Raw genomic sequence first — 17,008 nt, forward strand, 5'->3', positions numbered from 1 at the left:
ATAATGGTGGTATTGTTAAAGTTGGTAACAATGCAACTTGTCATATTATAGGAATTGGATCCAATACTTTAGAGGGAAGAACTAACATTGACGATGTTTACTTTTCGATGGATTGAAGCATAATTTGTTGAGTGTTGGATAGTTGGTGGATAAAGGTTATCAATTGCAATTCACAGAAAAGACTTGCACTATCAAGGATAAGGAAGGTGAGATGATTGGAACTGGAACTAGGTCTAGAGATAATGTATTTCAGTTGAATCCCATTGAAATGACTTGTTTAGGTTCTAAAGTGGATAATAGTTGGTTATGGAATAGGAGATTTTTTCATATCAACTTTGATAATATTGTAAAGGTTAGTAGCACATTTGTAGTTAGAGATTTTCCTAAAATAATAAACCCTACTAATGTGGCTTGTAAAGAATGTATTTGGTTAAGCAGAAGAAGGTATCTTTTCCTAGCAAGAAGTTCACCACCAAAGAGAAGTTAGAGATTGTTCACATGGATCTAAGTGGTCCCTCTAGAACAAGAGGATTCTATGGTGAAAGGTATTTTATGATTTTTGTTGATGATCTCACTAGAATGATGTGGGCAACATTTCTTAAAGAGAAGTATAAAGCTTTTGAGAAGTTTCAGATATTTAAGAATAGAGTTGAGAATGAATCTGGTGTTAAAATAAAATGATTGAGATCAGATAGAAGAGGGGAATTCACCTCTAGAGAGTTGAACATGTTTTGTGAAGAGAATGGAGTCAAAAGTCAATTATCTTCACCTAGGACACCTGAACAAAATGGGATTGCAAAAAGAAAAAATAGATTAATAGTAGAGGTAATAAAATAAATGTTGTTTGAGAATGATGTATCCAAGACATTTTGGAGATAAGCAATCAATAGTAACAGTGTACACTATGAATAGAGTACACAATAAAAAAAGGTATGATCAAGACACATTATGAACTATGGTTTGGTCATTCACCATTAGTTAAGTATTTCATAATATTTTGAAGCAATTGTTACATTAAGAGAGATGATGATGTTGGTAAGTTTGACCCAAGAAGTGATGAAGGTATGTTTCTTGGCTATTCATTGAAAAGAAAAGCATACAAATGTTTTAATCATAGAAATCAGACAATAGTTGAGTGCACAAATGTAAAGATTGATGAAAAGTTTGGAGCTAAGGAAAATATGTTAGATTACAATTTAGATGAAGAAGAAGATAATTCTAGAATTGTTAGACAAAATGTTGAAGTTTTCTTTGAGACTAAAAATGATCTGAAAAATGATGTGCTAACTATGGAGAAAAGAGGAGAGAGTAGAGGTCTAAACCTAGAGATGAGATGAGAGTTGAGATGTCAACTCCTACCCCTAATAGGAATTTGACAAAGAATCACCCTTCAGAGAAAATAATTGGAAGCAAAGACAAAGGTGTGAGACTAAAAATGATCTGAAAAATGATGTGCTAACTATGGAGCAAAGAGGAGAGAGTAGAGGTCTAAACCTAGAGATGAGATGAGAGTTGAGATGTCAACTCCTACCCCTAATAGGAATTTGACAAAGAATCACCCTTCAGAGAAAATAATTGGAAGCAAAGACAAAGGTGTGATGACAATAAACATAGTTAATGAAGAGATATGCTTGATTTCTCAAGTCTAACCTAAAATTGTAGATGAATCATGTCAAGATGATCATTGGATTCAAGAAATGATGGAAGAATTAAATTAGATTGTGAATAATGAAATATGGGAGTTAGTTCCTAGACCTAAAGACAAGAAAGTGATTGGAAACAAATGGGTATTCAGGAACAAGATGAATGAGCAAGGATAATTTGTGAGAAACAAAGCCAGACTTGTATGAAAAGGTTACTCATAGCAAGAAGGAATATACTATGAGGAGACATATGATCCTATAGCCAAAATGGAAGTAGTAAGAATGTTCTTGGCTTATGCAGTAAATAAGAAGTTCATAGTATATAAGATGGATGTTAAATCATCCTTCTTGAATGGAGAACTTGAAGATGAGTTATATATTGAGAAGCCTAAAGGTTTTCCTTTGATAGAAGATAAAGATATGGTATGTAGACTAAAGAAATCTCTATATGTTCTAAGGAAAGCACCTAGAACCTAGTATGCAAGGTTGGACAACTATTTGGCAAAACTTGGATTTGCTAAAGGTACAAGAAATAGTAACTTGTATTTGAATGGAATTGAGAATGGTTTATTGATAATAATAATATTTTTTGATGACATCATATTTGGAGGTAATGATGAAGCAAGTGATAATTTTGCTAAAGAAATGATGAATGAGTTTGAAATGAGCATGATAGGAGAAATAAAGTTTTTCCTAGGATTGCAGTTTGTGCAGAATAGTGATGGTATTTTCATCTCACAAGATAAGTATTTGAAAGATTTGTTGAAAAGGTTTGGATTGGAAAGTCGTAAGCCTATTGCTACACCAATGATAATTGGTACAGGTTATTTAGCAAGGATGAGACACCTAAAGTGGAGTAGAAGTATTGATCCATGATTAGAGGTTTGCAATATCTGACTCACACCAGATTAGATATAGAAAATGCAGTTGGAATTGTAGCTAGATTTAAAGTTGATCTTAAGGAGTATCATTATGCAGCAATAAAGAGGATATTCAGATACTTGAAAGGAATATCTGACTATGGAATTTAGTATGATAGATTAGATGATTTCACTTTGTGTGCATATACTAATGCAGATTGGGCAAGCAATATGGATGATACAAAGAGTAGTAGTTGTGGAGCATTTTTCCTTGGAGGAAGATTGGTTTCTAGGATAAACAAGAAACAAGATTGTATTTCTTAAAGTATAGATGAGGTAGAGTATGTTGCAACAATAAATAACTGTAATCAAGTGATGTGGATGAAACAAATGTTGAAGGGTATCAAAATTGAGTTTACAGACTTGTTATCGTATACTGTGATAACAAAAGTACAATGAGTATGTATAAGAATCATGCATTGCATTCCAAGACTAAGCATATATCTATTAAGTACCATGTGTTGAGAGAGAAGGAAACATAAAAGGATATTAGATTGGAATATGTAAATACTAAAGATTATAATGTAGATATCTTTACAAAGCCTTTACCTAGATATACATTTGAGTACTTAAGAGCTATACTTGGGGTTATGCCCCTACCTACTTCTAAATAGATGATGTAGTAAGTGCATCAATCCAATGGTATAGAGCACTATTGTTAGACTATATTGAATGCTGATGCTTCCCATATTGGGGAGTATTTGTAATGAGATAAGTCATTGAGGACTCTTGGTATTTGGTCTTGAATAGTGTCTTTGGAAAATTGAGTTGGTTGAAGATTTGGAGTAGTAAATTGACACAGTGAGGACCTTTTTATTGATGTCAATTGGAGAAAGAATATGCATGAAAAACATCTCCTAAGTATGTATGGGGAGAGTGCATGAAAATCTCTTAGGGAGATTTAGAAAGATTCATGTAAGAAAGAAGGAGGAATATCTCTATGTGGGAGATATGTATTGTGAGTTGTTTACAGTGAACAACTATTGCTGATTTTAAAGAAGAAGAAGAACAGAGAAATATTCCACAAGATTTTAGATTTGATTGATGAAGAGGATTTGAAAAGATGAGTACAACAACATCAACAAAGTACTATTTTGGCATTTGTGGAACTTAGATATTTTTTATTTATGTTTCCATCAATCCCAAAGGGGGAGATTCTTAGCATGAATGTTGATGATATACATTGGGGGAGTATCCCAAGAATTGGAGAGTATTGAAATGTTACATTCATGATTGTGTTTTTCATTGGTGTCAACATAGCAATAAGTCTGTGAAGACTGGCAAAGTAGTAGATAGAGATCTTAGTTGTACAAACAACATGTTTCTTGTCTGGTGATGTGCAGTCATGGACATGTTCAATATAGTGTCTTGGTGACATGGTTCAATGCATAACATGTAAGTCAAATATTTATAGAAGTTGTACTTGATTTACTAAGAGTAGTATATAGACAAAGTGCTTGGAAAGTAGTTTTTGATGTTTGTATTGTATGAAGTGCAAAGTGTGAAAATGAGTAAAGTGTTTATTGAATCTGAGTAAGCAATCCAAGGGATTATTGGATGCAAGTTTTGTGATCTAGTTACAAGATTAGAAGGAGTAGAGGTTCAATTGATAAGATAGAGGAAGGAAGTGCAATTCATTTCTATTATTCTACAAGGAATAATAAAGAGATCATTTGGCTAGTGGGTCCATTGGTCTTTCCCTTGAAGCTATTTGGGTAGTGGATCTAGCTATCTTTCACAACTCTTAATAGGGTTAGAAATATTTAACAGGGATTCAAAGTCTCTTAACAGGGATTGATATGTATTCAATGTTGTTATAAACTCCTAATAGGGTCCATCCTCTAACAAGATATATATATATATATATATATATATATATATATATATATATATATATATATATATATATATATATATATATATATATATATATATATATATATATATATATATATATATATATATATATATATATTAGTAAATCATCTTGTGGGTACCATCCTCACAAGGGTTTTCCCTCTGATCCAGGGTCTCCCTAGTTGACATATCTAGTGTTATTATGTATGAGTATCTTGTTGTGGTTTCTGATTATATTTCTCATATGGTTAAGTTTGTTTAAGGTTGATAATTTTTATGATAGTTGGATAAATGATTCACCCCCACCCCTCTCAGTTATATTGGTGGACTATATATTCTAATAGTGCATATATATCTAAGCTAAATAGGAAATAATGGGGAGTGGTATATTGTGTAGATCCCAACTCGTAGGTGACTATGATTCCTTCCCTCAACCATGTCAGAGACATCAAAAAAATAAAACAAACAAACAAACAAACATACACACACACACACACACACACAACATATCCATGTGATATGGGGTAAGTATAATTAATAAAACATGATTATAAACATCATCATGAAGATATTGTAAACATAATTTGAAGACACATCATATGACATCATTACGAAGGTAGTTACATTCACTAGTTAAGAATAATTAGAACATCATCATTACAAGTAAGTAAGCATTGTTATGTGATATAATCAACTACCTTACGTAAAAAAGTATTTTTTTTTCAAATATCAGTTTACAGAGAGTCAAACAGAGCTTTAACAATAGAGTTTACAATGATAGTAAATAAGGAGTATTACATCCCTCCCTTAAAATAGGCTTACTTGTAGAAGTCGACTATTAGTACTAAGATACTCAAAGTCAAAAGTAGTATCCATAATGTCGCAAAAAAGGTCACATAGGAAGTTAAAACAATCCAACTTACTTTTCTTTGGGAGCTTTTTTGAACCAATTTTATTATTAATATAAATATAAAGTTTTGCCAAAAAAATAAAAAAATCAACTTACTAAGTATACACATCTAACCAATAAGAGAAATATGATTATGGTTTAAGCATAAGCTGAAAACCACATTGATCAAACATTCTTCCTTTAACAATTTCTTAAATAGGTTTAAATTTGCATTCAATGAGAAACATTAAAGACATCCATAATTTAAGGTTACATTTGAATAATAAGTTTAGAGTCCAATGCAATCCTAGTTAATTGAAAATTCACCCAACCATAATTAATGTGGCACTAATGCAACCTATGTGTTCCAAATGTCTTTCATCTATACATGTAGTCAAATTTAATCTCACAATGTCCTCCCTTACACGTACTATCAAAGGACCTTGATGAACATGATAGAAATAATACTTCTCACATAACAAGACCAACAACATCAAACATTTAGATACTTATCATAGAACTCAAAGGAAAAATCAAGTGGGCAAATGTCAAGTTCAATAGTAAATGAAAAGAACATCGAGGTAATTTTCAATAGTAAATCAAGTGTGACTAGTGTCACAAAATAAATAGCGAATAGAGAGTAAGGTGACTAATACAAGCATAATAAATTTCAAAAATATAATTCTAGCCCTCTCACAACACGAAAAAATCATAAAATTACCAAATTTTTTTTTCACAAGAACATGTTTCACATAAAAAAGTGACTAGTGCTAGCTATGCTCTAGGGAGTAACTACTTCATGATATCTAGGGGTCTAGTATGTTGGATTCATTAGAGAATGCACTTTAAACAAAATTTAAAGATAATGACTGTTACAAATATCTTTCATGGAATTCCATGCATTTATGAGCCTTACTTGATTGCAATCATTCCATACTTAATTATAATGCTTGAGTTGGTAAATATATGAAAATCTACATCATGCATCAAAAACAATGTTTCTAACTCCATTTTATAAATTGCCAATTTTATACTAGTATATCATATTTTAAATAATTCTCTTGTGAAAGTAATACATAACTAATTGGGGACATAAGTCCTTGACCTACTGGGATAAGACACACAAACATCACTATAAATGCATAAATCACAATACATAATGTATTATTTCAATTTGACATGATGAATTTGACATAAATGAAAATTATATGAATTAACTTATAATTTCACATTTAATTCTATATTTTCATATTTTATTAAAACACCTACACAAAAATAATATGCAATACACAATGAGATCTAATTAATATGCACAAGTATAAGCATCGACTAGAAATCAAGTTTACATAACCAAGTACATAAGAAACAAGGTTTATCATTCTAACTCAATCAAGAAGAACTAAAAATATGATGTAAGAGCATCCTGGGTTGCCTTGTAATCCTACTCATATGTTCATTTTGGTAGTTATCACCAAGTTCTAACAATGTTAATCAAGTTTCAATAGTGTTAACCAAGTTCCAATAGTATTAACTGAGTTCCAATAGTGTTAACTAAGTTCCAAAAGTGTTAACCAAGTTTTGATAGTGTTAGCCAAGTTCTAGAAGTGTTAATCGAGTTCCAACATTGTTAATTGAGTTCCAATAGTATTAATTGAGTTTCAATGTTAACTGAATTCCAGCATTGACCTAGTGTTCCTTCATGTGCCAAGTGAACTTGATATTTGTTGATGCTCAGTTCCTTCTTTGATCAAGTTTTTCTGTGATTGGTGCTTAGTTTGAGCCAACTAATGTGTTTAATTTGGATTGTGAATTTAATGATAGGATCTTGTTTTGGGATATGTGCATACCTTTTTAAGTTTGGCCTTTCTATTATGTAATGATTTAGACTCTTTTGTAACCCATTTTGGAAAGTATAAGTAGAGGTATTTGGTTTAGGCTAGGTAGGACTTAGAGAGTTCAGAGCAGATGTTTTTGGAACAAGCAAATTTAACGTTCGATTGTGGATCTTAAAGTTGTATTTTTTATTTGGTTGTAACCTAAAAGGCCTTACAGTTGGGCATGTATTGATCCAAGGGATATTTTCACCAAAAATTGAAGTATCTCCAAAACTCCAACAATCAACATCATTTTAAAGTCTTCAAAATTTTGCACCCAACGTAATTCGAACGGGCAAAAAAAATGGAGTTCGTATGCAAAAGTTATAGCCAGTCAAAGTTTGGTCAAACTAGGTACAGAGGTCATCAAAAGGTGAAAATAAAATCATCTCAAAAGTGGTCAACAATGGATTTCAAATTGAAGATCTCGTCAAGAGCTTTCCAGCAACATTTGTTTCATCAAAAATGGAGCTCATATGCAAAAGATATGCCCGATTGAAATTTGAGGTGGAAAAAATAAATAATAAAATAATAATAATAAAAAAACAAAAAAAACAAAAAAAAAAAAAAAATAATAAATATTTGGTAGCGGTGCCGGGTTTTGAACCCATGACCACCGGCCCCTAAAATTCGACCGGTGGCCGTTACACCACCAACAACCGTTGAAATATATGTCGCCGATGTGTATTTTATAGTTTTAAAACGCTGCTAAATTGGGCTAAAAGCCAACGGCCGATGTGGTGGTTGGAGCCACCGACCTCCCTCTTTTGCAGGCATTTTTAAAACCTCCTTTGCCATTGCGCCACATGAGTGGTTTGTGATATTATTAGCGTAGATTTTATTTAAAGTGTATCAAAGCCCAATTCCCTCTTGTCTAAGTAAAGACAATTAGTAAATAATGACAAATTTATAAAATGGAAATGAGTCCCATTCCAAGGAAGGACTGTTGTAAGGGGCTAAATATACTTTGCCCTATTATTAAACATTGTCTTGTATAAAAAGAGGGGTTAGGGGCCTTTTGAAGGCATGAAAATGAAGGGAGAAATAATGCAAATGTTGAGCTTGTCTATGCGGAGACTTAGTGATTTTTCCTGTACATAGAGGAAACTTGCTACGTGTGCTTGAAGGGAATTGTCACATATCACTTGTATTGATTTATTGGAGTTAATTAGATTAGTCCCCCTATTGGAGCTGGACCCAGAGACGTAGTCCTAACCAGACGAACTCTGAAATCAAATGTGTTGTCTCCCTATCTCTCTTTCTGTCATTTCATTCTGTGTTCTCTTAATTGCAATTACGTTAATTTGCTTTATTAAAGCTTTAAAATTAACTTTATGTAATTGGTTAACATTATCTGTAATAGTCTTAGATCCTAGAAATCAGATCAAATTTGGTATCAGAGATTTGTTGGACTAGTATTGCATATTTGAATGTTAACAAGATCCAGGTTGAATCAAGGCAAATGTGATCTTGAAGAATATAATCCTGATATTGGACAACGAAGAACTAATCTATTGTTCTAGATGGAAGATAAAGGTGGTGGACAAGGTTCAGAAGATCAAAATGTCTAGAAGACTCTCTAGAGTTTGCAAACAATGGTAGAAGTTTTGTTACAAGAAAGAGAAGAGAAGATGTGAAGGCATGTAGCTCGTGATGACAAAGGGAAAAAGAAAGGCACTGATGATGATCCTGATCGTGAGCCTCCATCTCCTTCCTCTTCTCCTTCTCCCCCTTCTTCTCCTTCTTCTACACATTCTGAGTCTTCTAATATTTTCAAAGGTGGACATAAGCCTCGAATTAAGTTGGATGTAAACTTTAATTTGCCAAAATATTGTGGGGAGTTAAATGCTGAGAAATTAGATGACTGGATTCAACAAGTAGAAGTCTACTGTAGAGTCCAAAACCTTGTAGATGATGTTGATAGAATTCAGTTAGCCACTCTTCGGTTAGGCGGTGTAGCTCTTACTTGGTGGGAGAGTAGGACCCAACATGAAACTTCAAAACATGGTAGGTTAAATATTTCTTGGTCAGAATTTGTTAGTGCTTTAAAGAAGAAATTCTATCCCCTAGGCCATATGTAGCAGTTAATGATGAGCTGGCAACATTTTAGGCAAGGGAAAGGTCAAACTGTCCAAGATTACACCCATGAGTTTTGTAAAAGGGCTATTTCATTAAATGTCTCATTGTATACCCAGGACACTTTACTCAAGTATATAGGTGGTCTTCATTCTTACCTATGGCACTCTATCCTCATCCTGAATCCTTGTAATTTGGATGAAGTATGTGTCTAGGCAACACATTTAGAGTCAAGAGGTAAGGGTACCTTCATTGATAAGTCTGATAAAAAGATGTCTAAGTCTGAGGAAAAGTCCAAAGGAAAAGGGAAGGGTAAAAAGACAGCTACAGTAAAGAAAGAGGGTGAGAAACCCACATGTTCACATTGCAAGAAAGAAGGGCATGATGATTCTAAGTGCTGGAAGCTGCATCCTGTAAAGAGGCCGAAGCATTTTGGTGGAAATAAAGGCAAACAAAAGACTACTACTATAGCTCAACAGGATCTTGGATCTGACTCCGGAGATGAAACAAAGATCGTTGCTACTGGGATCTAAGGTAAAGGAAAAGGTATTTCTCTTTCATTAGCTACCAATTCTTCTAGCATAAGTGCAAGTACAAGTGAAGATTCTTCTCCTAAGAATGATAAGAAAAGGAATGAATTTTTTCACATTTGAGTTGTCATCAAGCAAAATAAGGTTGATACATTATTTGATACGAGTTCTCAAGTTAATTTGATATCTGAGGAAATTGTTAAGAAGCTCAATTTGACTACAACACCTCATCCGAATCCATATCCTCTTGGATGGGTTTGCAATGATGCGCAATTACAGGTAACCAAGCAATGTAAGTTAAGATTTGCTATCACTGCAAACTTTGTAGATGAGGTAGAAGCTGATGTAGTTCCTCTAGATATTTGTGGTCTTGTACTTGGGAGTCCCTATTTATATGATCGACAGGCTATCTTCTATAGGGGGGGAAATAAGTATCATCTGTTTAAAGATAAAATTGAATACATTGTACAAGCACATAAGGTTAAGACTAATCTGGCGCTAGTTAATGCACATCAGATGAAAAGGTTAGTCAACTCTAGTAAGAATTTTGTGTTGATGATTGTAAAAGCCAAAGAAGATGAAACATCTAAGGCATTCAAGGGATGTGATCCAAAACATAAAGATGAAATGGTCAAAGTTATTTCTACCTATGATGACTTGTTTTAGGAACCAAAAGGATTGCCTCCTAAGAGAGAGATACAACATGAGATTCAATTGTAGCCAAAAGTGCCACTTCCTAATATTGGCATGTACCGCTTATTTGTCTTGCAGAATGAGGAAATTAAGAAGCAAGTTCAAGAGATCTTGGAGAAAGGAGTTATCCATCCTAGTACTTCTCCTTGTGGTTCTCCTATTGTGTTGGTTCCAAAGAAAGATGGGACTTGGATAATGTGCATTGACTACAGGGCTTTGAACAAGATAATGGTAAAGAATAGGTACCCTCTTCCCAAAATTGATGATTTACTTGATCAGTTGAAACATGCAATTTATTTCACTAAGCTGGACTTACGTAGCAGATATTATCAAATAAGAATTGCAGAAAGTGATATTTGGAAAAATACTTTTAAGACAAAACAAGGACTTTATGAGTGGTTGGTTATGCCATTTGGGCTTTGTAATGCACCAACTACATTCATGAGAGTCATGAATGATGTATTTCATCCTTTTATTGATGATTTTGTCATTGTCTATCTAGATGATATTCTTGTATTTAGTAAGTCTTGGGATGATCATGTAATTCATGTAAAAGAAGTATTTGATGTATTGAGAAAAGAAAAACTCTATGGAAAGATGTCAAAATGTGAATTTGCAAAGATATCCTTAGTGTACTTAGGCTATGTCGTAGGAAATGGTCAATTGAAAGTAGACCTTGCGAAGGTCAAATGTATTGTAAAATGGCCTAAGCCAAGTATAGTTATAGAAGTCAGGAGCTTTTTAGGTGCAGTTCAGTACTAGAGAAAGTTCATTGCAAACTTCTCTTATATTGCATCACCATTACACGCATTGACCAATACCAAGGCAACTTTTCAGTGGGGAGGTCCACAACAGAAGGCTTTCGATACTTTGAAGGAAGAGTTGAGCACCGCACCAGTTCTGGCTTTACTAGATTTACATCAACCATTTGAGATTGAGATAGATGCAAGCGAGTTTGCCATGGGATCTGTACTCATGAAAGGAGGTAAACCAATCTACTACCACTCTGAAACTTTTTTAGGAGCAGTAAGTAACTATCCTTTTTATGATAAGGAACTTTATGCTTTAGTTCAAAGTGTTAAAAAATGGAAGCACTACTTAATGGGAAAGGCAACTATAATCCACACTGATCACCAGCCACTATAATATTTGCACTCACAATCTAAGTTGCAGAAAAGTAGGCACTTTAGGTGGATGGGTTTTCTACAACAGTTTCATTTGGTAATTAAGTATAAAAAGGGTTCCCATAACAAAGTAGCAGATATGCTCTCTAGGCCTCCTGTTAAGAATGCTTTGATAATCCTTCAGAATAGTTCTATGGTTCATGAAAGTTTTCAGGAACAATATGCTAATGATGAGGACTTTAAGGATATCTATGTAGCTTTAATCTAGGGTAAACATGTGGAAGAGAAAGATTACTATGTGCAGGATAATTTGTTGTACCACTTGGGAAAACTATGCATTCCTAAAGATGAAAAAGCACATGTAATCCGTGAAGCACACACCTCTTTGATTGCAAGGCATTTCGGGGTAAGCAAGACGTTAGCTCAATTGCAAAAATATTGTTATTGGCCTCGTATGCAGGAAACTATCACCAAGTATAAAAGGATGTGTAATGTGTGCAACCAACAAGCCAAGTAATAGGAAATTGGGTTTGTATACACCATTACCTGTACCATCCCGTCCATGGGAAAGTGTTTCTATGGACTTTGTGGGGGGCTTACCTATGTCTAGGAAGGGTCATGATTATTTGTATGTAGTAGTTGATCGGTTTAGTAAAATGTGTATTTTAATGCCTTGTAAAAAATAGGTCACTGCTGAACTGACTGCTCATTTGTACTTTCAAAATGTATGGGTTCATTTTGGGTTACCCACTTCCATTGTATCAGATCGAGATTCTCGATTCTTAGGGGAATTTTGGTCATCTTTGTGGGGACTCATGGATACCAAGCTGAAGAAGAGTACAACCTTCCATCCATAGATTGACGAACAGACAAAGGTAGTCAATAAGACAGTGGTTCATCTTCTTAGAGGTTACTGTAGCAAGCATCCTAAGTTGTGGGATGAAAGTCTTCACTATGTGCAACACGCTTACAACCATGCAACACACTCTTCTACAAAGAGGTCTCCTTTTGAGACTTGCTTCAGTTATTTTCCAAAAACACCAATGGATTTTGCTTTTGGAAAGGATGATATCATCTATGGACGCCATGATGCAGAAAGGGCTTTGAAGTTCATCCAGAAGGTCCAAGCAATCCATCAAGCAGTAGAAGCATAGTTGGAGCAGAGCCAAGCAAAATACAAGGCTAGCCATGATAAGCATCGCATTAATCATCAGTTCCAAGTTGGTGATAGAGTTTGGTTACATATCAGTAAGGAAAGAATGCAAGGTGAAGGAAGGAAGCTCAAGCCTATCAAGTATGGTGCTTTTGAAATCCTAGAAAAGATTGGTACTAATGCCTTCTGCCTTAATCTTCCTCCATACATGCAAATTTACTCAGTTGTCAATGTTGAGAATCTGAAGTTGTATGAGCCTCCAATGGTCTTGGATGAAGACATCAGTGTTCAGGTTCCTTCAGTTGATGATCTTTCACCAGAGTATATGATAGAATTGCCAGAAGATGTCATCCTTGACAGGAATGTCAGAACTTCATGAAGAGGACCAATTGAATACCTCCGAGTGGGATTGAAGGGGATGCGTCCAAGCAAAGCAAGATGGATGGAGATTGGTAAAGTGAGGGAGAAATACCCTCACCTATTTTTTGAGTAATCAAACTTTTGGTGGTCTGAAAGCTTCTCAGTGGGGAGGCTTGATCCAGGGGAAAATTTCACCAATAATTGAAGTATCTCCAAAACTCCAACAATCAACATCATTTTAAAGTCTTCAAAATTCTGCACCCAACACAATTCAAATGGGCAAAAAAAAAGGAGTTCGTACGCAAAAGTTATAGCCAGTCAAAGTTTGGTCAAACCAAGTATAGAGGTCATCAAAAGGTGAAAATAAAATCATCTCAAAAGTGGTCAACAATGGATTTCAAATTGAAGATCTCATCAAGAGCTTTCTAGCGATGTTCGTTTCATCAAAAATGGAGCTCGTATGCAAAAGATATGCCCGATTGAAATTTGAGGTGGAAAAAAATAATAATAAAATAATAATAATAATAACAAAATAAATAAATAAATATTTGGTAGCGGTGCCGGGTTTTGAACCCATGACCACCGGCCCCTAAAATCCAGCCGGTGGTCGTTACACCACCGACGACCATTGAAACATATGTCACCAATGTGTATTTTATAGTTTTAAAACACCGCTAAATTGGGCTAAAAGCCAACGGCCGGTGTGGTGGTTGGAACCACCGACCTCCCTCTTTTGCATGTGTTTTCAAAACCTCCTTTTCCATTGCGCCATGTGAGTGGCTTATGATATTATTAGTGCAGATTTTATTTAAAGTGTATCAAAGCCCGATTCCCTCTTGTCTAAGTAAAGGCAATTAGTAAATAATGAAAAATTTATAAAATGGAAATGAGTCCCATTCCGAGGAAGGACTGTTGTAAGGGGCTAAATATACTTTGCCCTATTATTAGACATTTTTTTGTATAAAAAGAGGGGTTAGGGGCCTTTTGAAGGTATGAAAATGAAGGGAGAAATAATGCAAATGTTGAGCTTGTCTATGCAAAGACTTAGTGATTTTTCTTGCACATAGAGGAAACTTGCTGCATTGTGCTTGAAGGGAATTGTCACATATCATTTGTATTGATTTAATAGAGTTAATCAGATTAGTCCCCCTATTGGAGTTGGACCTGGAGACGTAGTCCTAACCAGACGAACTCCAAAATCAAATGTGAGTCTCCCTATCTCTCTTTCTATCATTTCATTCTGTGTTTTTCTTAATTGCAATTATGTTAATTTCCTTTATTAAAGCTTTAAAATTAACTTTATGTAATTGGTTAACATTATCTGTAATAGTCCTAGATCCTAGAAATCAGATCATGTATGCTAATAACTTGATGAATAAATAAAAGTGTTACTTCATTCTCTTCTTGGTGTTGTTCTCTATGTGCTTGATTTTGTTGTGTTTACTCAGCAAGGTGATTGGATAGCTAGGTGTGCCTTTGGCCCTAGCTATTCACATCCCTCCTTATGTTAGGTGGTATTAGATTTTGAGGTTCATCCTTGTGAAAATTGGATCATGTATAACCCAAAGTTTAATTTGGTTGTAGGTTGGTAGATCTATGGATTTGACCTATAACTTGTAAAGGGATATGATCTTGTATGAACCTATTTGTAAAGATGGTTCAAGGTAGAGGAAATGATGACACTTCTATTATGGACGTGTTGAGACAAATTGCAGCCATATTAGATGTCATGGACATAGTCCAAAGGAGAGGAACACATTTTGATGATGTGAGTGATGATGAAGCAATTACACTAAACCCGATTCCAAAACCTAAAGAAGATCAGGATGAGGAAAGATTGTTGAGAGTATTATCTAGGACATATTCAAAGCCTATTGTAGAAATTGTTCCTTATGATGGAAAATTGGAGACCAATGATGTGTTGGATTGGATCTCTAATATGGAGAATTTCTTTGAGTTTGAAGACACTCCTGATAATAGGAAGGTGAAAATTGTAGTCACTTAGTTGAAAGGTCATGCTTCACTATGGTGGGAGCATTTTCAAACTAATATACAATGGAGAGGAAAGGAGAACATTTGAACTTGGCTAAAAATGGTGAAAAAAGGTAAAGAATAAGTTTCTTCCTTCTGATTACCAATCTATCATGTTGAGGCAGATGCAAAATTTTAGACAAATTGACATGACTGTGAAAGAGTATATCGAGGAATTCTATAGATTGGACATCAAATCAGGATATGTGGATGGTGAGGTTGAAAATGTTGCAAGGTATCTAAATGGATTAAGATCTAGAATTCAAGATGAGATAAGTTTTGTCAAATTGGAAAGTGATACCAATATGCCTTGAAAGATGAGGAGATCTTGACAGAGAAGCATGAACAAAGACAAAGTGGTAGAGGTCATAGATTCTAGAGAGGCAGAGGTAGATTGTATAGAGAAGGTGGAAGATGTGGATATTTTGTGCACGATAAGAGCTAATATAATGGAAAAAAGATGGAAAAGGAAAGATTTAATGGAAAGGTGGTAATTCTTATTGAGGAGGTACTAGTTCTTACCAAGGAAAAGGTAATTCTTATTCTAGAGGTGATTTTCATGGTAATTGTTTCAGATGTGTCAAAGAAGGGTATAGATCCTTTGAGTGTAGATTATTTGGTGAGAATGAACAAGTTAACATAAATGTTGTGATTCAAGGAGGCCTTGAGGGTTCATCAAATGGACTTGAGGTTGGAGAAAATTTGATGGTGAGAATAACTTTGTGCAATAAGGGAACTAATGAGAAACCTATCCCGAGGAGAAGTCTTTTCAAGACCATATGTAAGATGGTTGGAAAATTTTGCAAAGTGATAATTTCTGGTGGAAGTTCAACAAATTTGGCATCAAAGGAGCTAGTTACAAAGTTGTAGTTGTAGAGGCTTTAGAATCATAAACCCTATCATGTTTCATCGATCAAGGATGAGCATAAGATTTTGGTAAGTGAAAAATGTGTTGTGAAGTTCAAGATTGGAAATTAATTTGATGAATTTTTGTGTGATGTTATGCCTATGGATTGTTGTCATATTTTTTGGGTAGACCTTGGAAATATGATAGATATTCTCTATATGATAGAATATTGAATCAATATACTCTTTAGGTAAATGGGAGAAAGAAATTATTGTTGTCTTTGATTAAAAGTTCATATGAGGTTAATTGTACTATTATTCAAGGTTGTGTGGTAAATCAAAAGAAATTTGAAAAGATGAATGAAGAAGAATCAAATTTGTTTTGTCATCATTCCTAGAAGACCAAGTTGTGCTAGTAGGAATTGAATGATAGAAAATAAAGATGACCAAGTGACAAATAGTAGTAATCAAGTCTCAGAGGATAGTAGTATCTGAGTGACAAAAAAAGCTAACAATGTTAGTTGAGTGACAACAAAAATTGAAAGCTTCCTGAATGAGTATAAATAAATTTTTGTAGAGGATATACCTGATGGTTTACTACCAGTAAGAAGTATAAGTCATTGTATGTGTAAGAATTTGGTATAGCTTTGATACCATGTAATAATTTTCCTTAGGGAAAGATCACCCAAGACCAAGGAACTCAAGTACAAGCACAATAGTCTGTAATGCCCCACCAAGGGATCCAAAAGAATTAATCTAAAGTTTTACTAAGTTTGCCAAACAATTTTTTTTTTTTTTTTTAAACAAGAAAGACAAACCATTCATGTCAAACACATAGTAGCAAAAACAATAACATACAATCAACTATAAGCATATGAACAGTTTACATTCCTTAAGGATTCCAAGATGTTGAGTCACATTTAATTTAGTTAAAACTAAGACTAACAACTACCACATCCACATGAAAGAATAACGAAAAGTCCAAAGTCCATTTTATACATTTGTTCTGAAT

This window comes from Cupressus sempervirens, chromosome 2, assembly GCF_028749045.1.
Source record: "Cupressus sempervirens isolate cs-2001-9-10 chromosome 2, ASM2874904v1, whole genome shotgun sequence".
In the NCBI taxonomy this organism is placed as follows: Eukaryota; Viridiplantae; Streptophyta; class Pinopsida; order Cupressales; family Cupressaceae; genus Cupressus; species Cupressus sempervirens.